The sequence below is a fragment of the Octodon degus genome, unplaced genomic scaffold (genome assembly GCF_000260255.1).
Source record: "Octodon degus isolate 3935 unplaced genomic scaffold, OctDeg1.0 scaffold00018, whole genome shotgun sequence".
NCBI lineage: Eukaryota > Metazoa > Chordata > Mammalia > Rodentia > Octodontidae > Octodon > Octodon degus.
In genome coordinates, this window is record NW_004524594.1 from 15932211 (window position 1) to 15943949 (window position 11739).

Genomic DNA, 11739 nt, shown 5'->3' on the forward strand with positions numbered 1-11739 from the left:
CTCTCTCTCTCTCTCTCTCTTTCTGTGGAGGATCACCTGAACAGCTCTCCTTGAAAGAAGAGCAGTTGTCTCCATCATTTTGGCCAAGCCTGACCCTATTTCCTTGTATTGATATGTACAGAGCCGGCTAGGACTTCTCTTTATCCTTCAACTGGTCTTAAACCATGTATATTGGTCTAGCAGACGTGCTGGTGATAGTTTTTGAAGGGGCATGCCTGTTTCCCTGATAACCCATACTTGCTGCTGTTTAATGTGAGCTGGGTTGAGACAGGACAAAGAGTCAGTGCTCCACACTGCCAGCTGGGATCGATCCTTGAGATAGATGCTATGACTTCCTGGGGCTTGAAAGATTACACATCAGGGCCGAAGCACCAGACCCCTGAAACATTAGATACTATCTCAGTAGCATAATGCAAATTACTTTCTCTGCATATCCTCTGTATATGGAAGAGGCAAATGCAGGCCCCCTATCCCAGCTCACAGTACTCACCTACTTCCCTCAGTTCTCAGTCATTCTTCCTCAGGCCACTCCTCCTCCACTGAATAAAGCCAGGCTATGGCCCTGCATCAGCCTCTTTGTTCTGGAAAGCCATCTTCATGGCTGGACTTAGGGCCCCTTGGCTCCCCAATACTTATAAATATGTTTTAGTCTCTTTACTTTCTCTGTGGGTTGCACTGGGACTGATTAAAATTAATTTGGTGGGATTCTAATAATGTATCTTTGGGATTACAAATATTGACTTCTTGGACCGAGATGAGAACCAGGAGGGGATTCTCACACTTTCTTTCCTCCTTCCTTTCTCCTTCCTTCCTTTCTCCTTCCTTCTTTCCTTTCTCCTTCCTTCCTTCCCTCCTTCCTTCCTTCCTTCCTTCCTTCCTTCCTTCCTTCCTTTTTTTGTCCCAGGAACCAAACAGGGCTTCCTGCTTGCCAAGCAGGTGTTATGCTCCTGATCTCCAACCAAATCCTTTGTATCTCTTAAGAAAAATTACTTCAAAATTTTCTAGAAGGTCTCAGTATTACCCAATCAAATGGAAATGGGGATAGACTCTCTAAGTATAAATTCTCAGCATGGCATCTTCAGAGAATATGACTCCTAAAATGGAAAAGAGCCCACAGCACTGGGCCCACCACATGTAAAATGTCAATGCACATATGTTGCTTTAAAAATGAAGAGGTCAGGGGCTGGTCAGATAGCTCAGTAGAATAAGTGCTTGCCTGGCAAGCACAAGGGCTTGAGTTCAATCCCTGGTCCTGCCAAAGGGGTGGGGGGAAGAAGTCAAAAGAAAAAAAAAACAGAGAGAGATGAAGATGTCACCTGTCCCACACATAACCAAAGTTTTCCTGTTTCAAAAATAGCACAGTGAATGTGCCAAGATGTAGCGTGACTGTGATCTCAGAACTCTGGGCAGCTGAGGCAGGAAGATCTCAAGATGGAGACCAACATTATCAATTTTGACCAACATTATCTCTCCCAGACTTAGGGAGATACTTAGTGTGTATCTAAAAGAATAAAGTCTGAGGGGGGCCAGGGAGTTAGCTCAGTAGAATAAGTGCTTGCTTGGCAAACACAAGGGCCTGAGTTCAATACCTGGTTCTGCAAATAAATAAATAAATAAATAAAGTCTGAGGATATCCCTGTAATTCATTGAAAAAACATAGGGTACAAGCTCCAGGAATGTAAAAGTAAGAAACCAATAGAAAGATGGTCGGTAGATAAAAGTTCCTAGATACTTAGATAAAAATAATAAAATGAGTAAATGGGCACATATTTATTTAGTATGAAAACAAAGATGGGTCATGTTCGAGGGGGGACTGGAGAAGGGGCTCTGGTCATGGAACCCTAGTACACGACCTCACTTCCTTGGCGACCTGTCCAGAGAACTTGGAACCTTGTTAGCAGCCATCATAATGCAGTAATTACTGTATCTAGAGCTCTTTTGGCCAGAGACAGTCAACAGCCAACATGCAGAGCTGCTTCTCTCCTTTGAGCACCCAAGGAGGAGAAAGTCCATGTAAAAGACTGGGGAGATGGCTGACTCCATCCAGATGCTTAAGGCCATGACGCAGGAGTGACTCGACTATCAGGGACACCCGAGGGAAGGCCTCACCATGACTCATGAAAGAAAATCCAACTTACCCGTGTGAAGTCTCCCCAAGCTCAAAGACCATCAGCAACACAAAGTGGAAGATCCCAGGGCAGTCTTGTCAGGCCCAGAGTGCCACAGTAGCTCTGAACAATCTCCCCAGAGCCAGGCACAGAAATCTTATGAAGCCAAAGAAGTCTAGGGTGGGAGAAAGAAGTCATAGGCACCAGGCCCTCAGAAACACTGAGAAACCTAATGCAAATCTGCCCTGACCTGATTACCTGTGGAGGACCACCTGAGCAGCTCTCCTTGAAAGAAGAGCGACTGTCGCCATTTTGACTGGGCCTGACCCCATTTCCTCATATTGTTCTTACAGAGCTGGCTAGGACTTCTGTTTATCCTTCAATTGGCCTTAAGCAATGTGTATTGGTCTAGCTGAGGTGCTGGTGATAGTCTTTGAAGGTGGCATGCATGTTTCCCTGGTAACCTACACCTGCTGCTCTTTAATGTGAGCCGGGTTGAGACAGGACAGTAGAGCTAATGCTCCGTGCCGCCAGCTGGGATCATCCTCGAGATAGAGGCTATGACTTCTTGGGGCTTGAAAGACTGCATCAGACTGAAGCACTAGACTTACCAAAACATTAGATACTACATAATGCAGATTACTCTCTCTGCATATCCTCTCTGTGTATCGCAGAGGTAAATGTAGGCCACCCACCTAGCTCAGCTCACAATGATCACCTACTTCCCACAATTGTCAGTCAATCCTCCTCAAGTCACTCCCCTACTGAATAAAAATGGGGTGAGGCCCTGGGTCACTCTCTCATTTCCAGAAAGCCATTTATATGGCTGGACTTAGAGCCCCTCGACTCTGCTATGATTGAAAGTATAATTTAGTGTCTTTATTTTTGCCATGGGTTGCATTGTAAGTGGTAGATTGGAATCAACTTGATGGGATTCCAATAACGTAACTTTGGGATTATAAATATTGGCTTCTTGGACTGAAATGAGGACCTGGAAGTGTCTCCTACAATCACCAAGGGACAGCACTTCCTAGGGGGCTACGCTGAACCAGACAGTGTGTTCAGTGCAGGCAGTCAGGTGTGCTCCCTCCCTGAGCACTCTGCCAGTTTCCCTGGGAGTGAACCCTATTAAGGTTCCTCCCTCCCTAGTACCTCCATGACCCACACCTTTACCCCACAGGCCCTGATGATGTGAAGAGATATCACAGCACCACGCTTGGGGACATCCAACTCTTTTGTGGGTCTCCATGATGAAGTTCGAGGTATGTGGGGTCTTTGTCCAAGAAACAGCTTTTCACCACAAGATGGCTCAAGAGGAAGGAGACCCATGTACTGCATTACCTCAGTGGGAATTAGGAGAAGCCTTTAGGCTGTCTGAGTAAAGGACTACGAACTCTGAATCCATGCATCTCCTTGTGCATCAGAACACCCACAAATGCCTTGGCTAGAGGAGAAATCCTTGCACTGCTGCGCCGCGGGGCTCTGGAGAAAGTTTTCTCATGCCAAGTATTTCAGCAGGTGCACTCACCGCTGTGTGCACAGACCAGGGAGGGGGACTTGGATGCCAGGCATACAAGGACATCACTGAAAACTCTTGGTTCACAAGAAGTGCCACACACTTGCCACCACTGAATGTGCCCAGCACTCTTTGCCACTGGAACCTGTGGTGCCAATGAATCAACTGCCCCCACGTTCAGATCCTGCACAGACACTAAGCCCATCTAATCCTTCAAGTCAGGACAGTTTGGAGAGAGTTCCTGAAGACAAGGAGGTAAAGAACACCAGGGAAAGTGGCAAAGCTTCATCTGGTTTAGGTGTTCAGGACTTTAATTTGCTCTGGGTGACAGGGGCAGGAAGTTATGCAAAAGTGCTCTTGGTTCAACTACAACTTGCAGATCGAATTGTTGCCTTGAAAGTTGTGAAGAAAGAGGGTGTCATCCCTTGTAGGGTCAAGACAGAGAAGCATGTTTTGGAGCAGGCAGTGAGTCATCATTTTCTCGTTGAGCTGCATTCTTGGTTTTTTTTTTTTTGTTGTTTTGTTTGTTTTTGTGGTACAGGGGATTGAACTCAGGACCCTGCGCTTGCCAACCAAGCGCTTATTCTACTGAGCTATCTCCCTGGGCCCTGGGTTGCATTCTTTTTTTTTTTAATTATTTATTTTATTTTATTTATTTATTTTTTGTGGAACTGGGGATTGAACTCAGGCCCTTGCGCTTGCCAGGCAAGTGCTTAATCTACTGAGCTATCTCCCCGGCCCCTCGGCTGCATTCTTGTTTTCAGACAGAAAGTAGACTGTTTCTCTCCCTAGACTATGTAAAGAGAGGAGATCTTACATTTCAGATGCAACAACAAAGAATACTTCCAGAGCTTCATGCCAGGTCTTACCCTGCACAGATCAGTTTAGCATTCGACTATCTTAGCCAGCGAGGGATACTCTACAGAAACTTGAAATGGGACAATTTATTACTAGATTCAGAAGGGAACATTAAGCTGACTATTCATGTGTAAGGCAGGATTAGGGCCAGGGGATGTGACTGGTACTTTCTGTGGTTCTGCTAATCACCTTGCTCCTAAAATTATCAGGGACCAAGATTATAATTTCAGTGTGGGCTGGTGGGTTCTTGGAGGCCTCATGTTGATATGGTTGGAGCTCTCCATGTCCTATTGTTGAGAACTGTGATACTTCTGATCAAAAGGCAATCACTTATCTCCTGCAACTTCTTTTGGGCAGAAATATTCATGTATCATGTTGTCTGTCAGTGGAAGCTGCAAGTTTGACCTGCAGAGTTTTCTGAACAAGGACCCACAGGAATGATTGGGTTGTCATCCTCTATCGGAGTTTGAAGATATTCAGGACCATCCACTCTCTCAGAATGTTGACTGGGACATCATCATACTTTGAGGGCTTTCAAGGGAAACAGTACAGTACAGGACACATAATTTTTAAGATTATAATCACCCAAAGAATCATACACAATGCAGGAGAACTATCCACACACTTAAAGACTAAAGAATCCAGCTGAGGGCCTGGATCCTAATATCCTGCCTGAGTCCACATGAAAACCTAGAGCCTATAACAATGCCTCTGACAAGTCCAACTGGAGGCCTTGAGCCCACAACAATGTCTCATGCAGGCCTGATTCATGGATCTGCACTGGAAAGGCTCAAAGGTCAGTGGTGGAAGCTAGAAAGTCTGTGCCAACGGGAAAAAGGATCAGGGTTAGCAGGCTGAGGGATCTGCCCTGGAGCCAGGAAGCAACGGTCAAGGTAGGAACCAGAGCTTTCCGAGAAAGTACCACAGCTACCCTCACTGACTGAGGTCCTGAGATCCTCCGGTGATGAGGAGAGCTGAGTTTCCATCAGGAAGGCCAACATGACAATCTTCTCCAGGAGGCTGAGCAGTGCACCATCTTCCCCTCCAGAGCCAGGAAGTAATGCTCATGATGAGGACCAAAGCTCCCCCAAAATGAACCGTAGCAATTCTCAGTGACAATGAGGTCTTGAGCTCCTCCTTGGATGAGAATAGCTAAGTTCACTAGAAAAGGCAGCATGATCAGGTCCTCCAGCAGAATAGCTCCAGAGAATCAGCAGCTTCCAACAGCTCCGATGGCTCCTCCAAATAGCTTCTCTAACAGCCTCTCCCAGCTCTTCTCCAGGTCTACCTCTTATGCTGCAGGCAACAATCCTCAGGTGGGTCTCCCGCACGCACCCAGCACCATGCTAGCTCAGTTCAGTAGGGTGCAACAAGTTGACCACCAGTTAGCAGTCCAGCACAGACATGATGGAGCAAGAGCAGGTGGTATCTCCCTTTAAACCAAATATTTCTCAAGAATTCGGTTTGAACAACTTTAATCTGCAGTTCACTAATGAACCTGTCCAGCTCATTCTAGATGACAAGGACATTGTGAGGAAGATGAATGGATATGAATTAGCAGGTTTTGAGTACATCGATCCTCTTTCAATGTGTGAAGAAAAATGGGTCTGATCCTCGTTTTCTGACAGTGCGTTCTACATTTGTTGCCATTTAATGCACACAGAACTTATTATCCTTGGGGCTGGAGAGATGGCTCAGTGGTCTAAGGCACCTACTTGGAACAAGCTTGGCAAAACACAGGGACCACGGTTCAATCCCCCAGCACCACATGCCAGCCCGCCTGCCCCCTGGTGGGCTGAGCTGGCCACACACACACACACACATACACACAATGAATAAATAAATAAAATTAAAAAAAAAAAGAACTTATTATCCTTGACTTAAAGAACCATTCCTACATTGCTTAGAAATTAATTTTAATTTTTTGTACTGATATTTAGATCCCACACTAGACTTACAGTCTATAATAGAGAATACTGAATATTTTGTTGTTGTTGATAAAGTTGCTGATACAATCGCTTGCTTTTTTGTTTTTTGCAGAGCCAGGGATTGAACTTAGGCCCTTGCGCTTGCCAGGCAAGTGCTTATTCAACTGAGCTTTCTCCCAGCCCACAATTGCTTGTTAATCAAACTTGTAAACACATTCCATTTGTTGAGTGAAGACAGACTGTATGTGATTTTTCTTGTTATTTACCATGCGGAAAAATATTTTGCCTTTTAAATAGAATGTCTTAACTATACCTGTTTCTTTCCAAACTATTACAGCACTTGGGGCCCAAGTTTATGTAGTCTTTAGGGAAATCCAAAAAAATAACAATGATGAATAAATCTTTAGAAAACACATATATCATAGCTTTATCTCCTTAGGTAATTTGTTTAGTAGGATAAACAAGAAATACATAATATGATTCTGTTCAGGGCAGAGTTCTTCAAACTACCTTTATTAAAATTAGTGGTTAGCATTTCATGAGAAAGTTGTTAAGTAGAGCTTCATATTTTAGTATTATTTTATGCAAAGTACTTTAAAAATAGCCATCATCTTCTATATGCTAGTGTGGCACAATCTTAGTGTAATTTTAATTTTAGGTGAGCTGTCTAGTTTTAAGTTTAGAATAATTTAAATTTTGTAGGCATTTAATAAAATGCATTTCTGTCATTGTAGAGGTCCCGTTTCATTAGAAATGTAATTTTCCAAAATTTTATATTCATAGAGTCTTTTTTTCTAATAGCTAATTTTAAAAGTAATGAATATATCAAAGGACAATATTGGGTGTCACTTGCCAGGTATTTATGTTTCACTGAATGCCTGGAAATTGTTTTACAACAAAAGTAGTATTAACAAACATCGAAAGGTTCTGCCATGTTAGAAATATGTTTGTGATCCTGTTTTTAATTATTATTCTTTCCTAGATTGAATTTCAAAATGTAGAATAATTATATAGGGAGTTTGTTTAAAATGTTTAGTACTGAGCCCACATTAGAATTCCGTTAGGCCTTTGGCTCTTTTATCCAGTGATTCTTTTGTCTTCTGGTTATAGAAGACAAAATACAGAAAGTATATCTATGGTATACAATTTTAAGATGGTATAAGCAACAATGTACAATCTTATGAACAAATTTTAAGAGAACAACGTTTGATATCTTCCCTGTTCCTTCCCCATTTATCAATTTTCTATCAAGGATATGCAAATGGTGAGCATTTTTCTTTAATGAGATTTTAATGTTTGTTCTGAGTGGTCTTGTGTTTAAGTAGTAAGATGGACTGTGTGTATTTTATGTAGAATTGCATTACAAATAATTTTAAATTGTCTCTCAATTCTTTGTCAGGCCAGTTCTTTTCATGCTATACAGAAGTTCTCTCTTAAGGGAAGAATGCAGTTTACAGCCAGAATGATTGGCATTTTGGTGTTCTAGGCAAGAATTTATTTCGCAAAAGCCTGTGGTCAGATCATTTTATGTAGGCGCAGCCTTGAGGAAATCTCAAAATCCTCATTCAGTGCTGGTACATTTAATGTATTGATTTGTTTTGCTTTGATTTTTGTCATGTGAAATACTGCCTCGGTCATCATAATGTCATTTCCATTTCTGTGCCTTCTTTTGCATGTTAAAAACCTTCAAATCAAACACTTAATATACATAGAGCAAAATAGAAACTGTCTTTAGCAGCAGTGAGCACGTCTGCCTGCACACAAGCTCTATGTCTGCCAAAGGCTACAGCACCAGCGAGTAAAGCGGGTTACAGGTTACATTATCAATATTTTAGGATTCAATTATATGGGAGGCTGAGGCAAGAGGATCCCTTTGGAGGTGACCCGAGCAACACAGGGTGAGCCTATTGGAAGGAAGGAAACAGGAAGGGCAGCAATGAAAGAAGGAACAGAAGGAGGGAGGGTAGACGGGGTGGGATGTAAACGCCACCGTAACTTCGGCAGTTTCTTGAAAAGTGAAACACGCTCCCAGAAGTTGACCCAGTCATTCCACCTCTAGATATTTCATCAGTGAGATGAAAGTATGTCTATAAGGACTCCTACATGGATGGTATTTGTTTGTGACAACCCAGGTAAGTACTGGAAGTATTTTTCATTCCCATCAGCAGTGTCTGGGTTTTGGCTGTTCCATATCGTCATCCACACTCGGGATGGACAAGGACCAGAACTCCTCGGACTGGTCCTGCGCAGGCCACCCGCGTGCTCTGATCCGGGAAGGTCGAGGACGCGGACGGCTCCTCCAGCGCTCAGACAGAAAGGTCGCGGGGCGCTCCTGTTCGTGAACTGCGGAACGGAGTAGTTCTTGTTCCCCAGTCGGTCTGCGCCCGCGTGCTCCTTCACCTTCTCGACGGTGCCCCTCGCGGGGCGTGGAACAAACCCGCAGGCAGTCGTGCTAGAGCCCCTATTCCCATGGTGCGACGGCGCACCGCAGGAGGGCTCAGCTGTCTGTCTCTATCTCTGTTTCTGTCTCTGTCTCTATCTCTCTGTAGCTCTTAATAAAGTAATGGGGTTTTCCTTCCTCTCTGAGCTCTACTTTTGTGGCGAAAGATCCAGCGCCTCTCATGTGTCCTCTCTGTTGTCGGATGACATCTCAGCGCACGTCCTGACGCTCCATTAGACTCGGCCTGCTATCTCTCGGCTTCCTTTAGAGGATTATTTCTCGTAGGGCTCTCACTTTTATCCTAGTCACCAAGGAGCAAAACTCAATGTTTCTGGCTCAGGTCACCCCCTCCCCACAACATGAAATCTCTTTTTCAATTTAAAAAAAATTTTTTTTTTAAATTTTAAATGTGTTTGGTTGTTGCAGGGTATCACTACGAACCTCAGATTCATAGTGGTCCTCATGGATTGGGATTACAGGATTGGGCACTATGCTCGGACTCTGGCCGGCTCAGCCTGCCCTGTAGGCTGTTCTGGTGCAGTATGTGGTTCCAGGGACCGAACCACGATCTCTGCGCTTGGCTAAGCTTGCCTGAACAGGCGCTTTAGTCTGCTGAGCTATCTCATCTGCCTCTTTTCAATTTTTTTTTTTTTTTTTTTTTTTTTTTGTGATACCAGGGATCCAACTCAGGACTTTGCACTTGCCAGGCAAGCACTTATTCCACTGAGCTATCTCCCTGGCCCCTCTTTTCAGCTTTAACAGCTTTAACATGGTCACCTCTAGCCTTTATCAATCTCAGGCCCTACTGAGACAGGATAGTTGGATGAAGCTGCACTCAGGCCAAGTAGGAATCATTGCACAAAACCCCTATAAGGTGTTATGGTCCTGAATTACACCCAAGAGGTATTTCTAAGCTTCTTTTCAGCAGATTCCCTCTTCCTCAACTCACTTATCACTTATGTTATACCAGGTGTGTTATTCCCAGGTGTGCTCTGTAAGGACCAGAGCTGACTGGAAGAGAACCACAGCCATCCTCAGTGACAGTGAGGACCCCAACTCCTCTGACAAAGGGAACAGTTGAATTCATGTCAGAAAAACCAATGACGAGCTTCTTTCTCCAGGAGAATCATTTTATGCTGTTGGCAGCAATCCTCAGGTGGGCCTTCCATACCCAGAACCACGCTGACTCAGCTCATCTGCATGCTATAAATTGACCAGTCCACCTCCTAAGGCTCTCTGGAACCCTCCTTCCTTCCCATGGGATGTCCTAGGTCCCTTCCCAACATTTCCAGATGTGACCCCGACTTTGAACCAGAACTGTGAGCCAAAATAATTCCTGTCTCTTTATGTTATCCAGTCTGCTCTATTGGTATCATCATAAAGCAGCCATGTTGGTCTCTCTGTACTCCTCATTCTCTTCTTTGCTGTATTTCTCTCTTCCGGCTTGTGGTGAGCTTCTTCTGCATCACCCTTGTTTGGTTCTCCCCTACTTAGTAATGCTTTGTTTCTTCTAGCAGGGTCTGGACCAGGGTTGCGAGGCCTCAACCCTAAAGATAACCCTAGAGAAAGGATGGAGTCTGATCTTCAGCAGGGAGTAGCCTGAGTGTGGCAGGCTCTGTGTCCAAGAAGGAAGTAGTGCACAAGTGACAGCTGGGGTGAGGAGCCCAAGGTGAAGTTTCCATTGGCTTTAGCATGTCCTAGAAAAGCAGTGAGTGCAGGCAGCATGGGAACATGGGTATGGGTGCAGGGAACCCAGCTGTGCCTTCCGGGCTTGCCTCTGCCCAGTCTTCCCTCCTGCAGAACTGTTCATGGCTGGTGACACCGTGCTGCTGAGCAGGTCCACCTCCAGCTTCACAACTTGCTGGATCAGGAATCATCCCAGGTCTTCATAGTCCATTCTGAGCACGTAGCTTCCCCATGTCACAGGGTCAGGCATTCTGACTGCCATGGCAAAGCCTGTCAGAAACTGTTTCCCAGACTGTTAAACCACACTGTTAAGCAAGGAACAGGGGCTCCCTCTAAGACCCCACAGGGGACACTCTGATCAGGTTGGAGAGGGGCTCCCACAGCCTTTGTTCTGCCACTGAAGCCAGCAGTCAGAGTGTCTCGTAGGCCAAATAGCAGGTCAGCTTGCAGCACTGCGTGGTTTTACTGCTAAATTTTCTTGTCTGAGCCTCAATCAAAACCCAAAGTGTAGGATTGCTTTGGTTAATTTTTTGTATGTGTGCTTCTATGCAAGTTTTAGGATTTTTTTTTCTGCAAAGAATGTCATTAGCATTTTATGGGAAGGATATTGAGTTAGTGAATCAGCTGTAATATTATGGCCATCACATTAATATTAGTTCTGCTGATCCATGAAGCCTATTTTCTAATAGCTTCTTAAATTTCTTTCTTCAGTGTTCTGGAATTTTGATGCTAGAGGTCTTCGAGCTCCACTGTCAGGCTTATTTCTAAATATTTACCTTATCTTTTGAAACTATTATGAACTGAACCCTTTTCCTCATTTCTTTTTCAGCAGGTTTATTATTGGTGTTCAGAGAAGTGATTAATTTTTGTACATCAATTGTATATCCTACTACTTTGTTTATCTGATCTAAAAGTCTTCCAGGGGACTTCTGAGGCTCCTCTAAGCAAAGATTATGTAGTCTGCGATAAAGGATAATTTTACTTCTTCCTTGCTTGTATTCCTTTTATTCCCTTGTCTTGGCTAGTGGCTATAACTAAAACTTCAAATACTGTATCAAAGAGAAGTGGTGAGACTAGACATTCTTGTCTTGACCTTGATTTTAGAAAAAAATGGTTTCAGGGCTGGCGAGAAAGCTCAGCAGACTAAGTGCCTGCTGAGGCAAGTGCAGGGACCACACGCCCCTCACCTGTCTGCCCCCTCGG

General features: G+C 44.3%; 1 pseudogene; it reads left to right on the forward strand.

Annotated features, from left to right (window-relative positions):
* Positions 1–3355: 3355 nt before the first annotated feature.
* Positions 3356–6093, forward strand: LOC101578983 (annotated as a pseudogene).
* The last annotated feature ends 5646 nt before the right edge of the window (positions 6094–11739 follow it).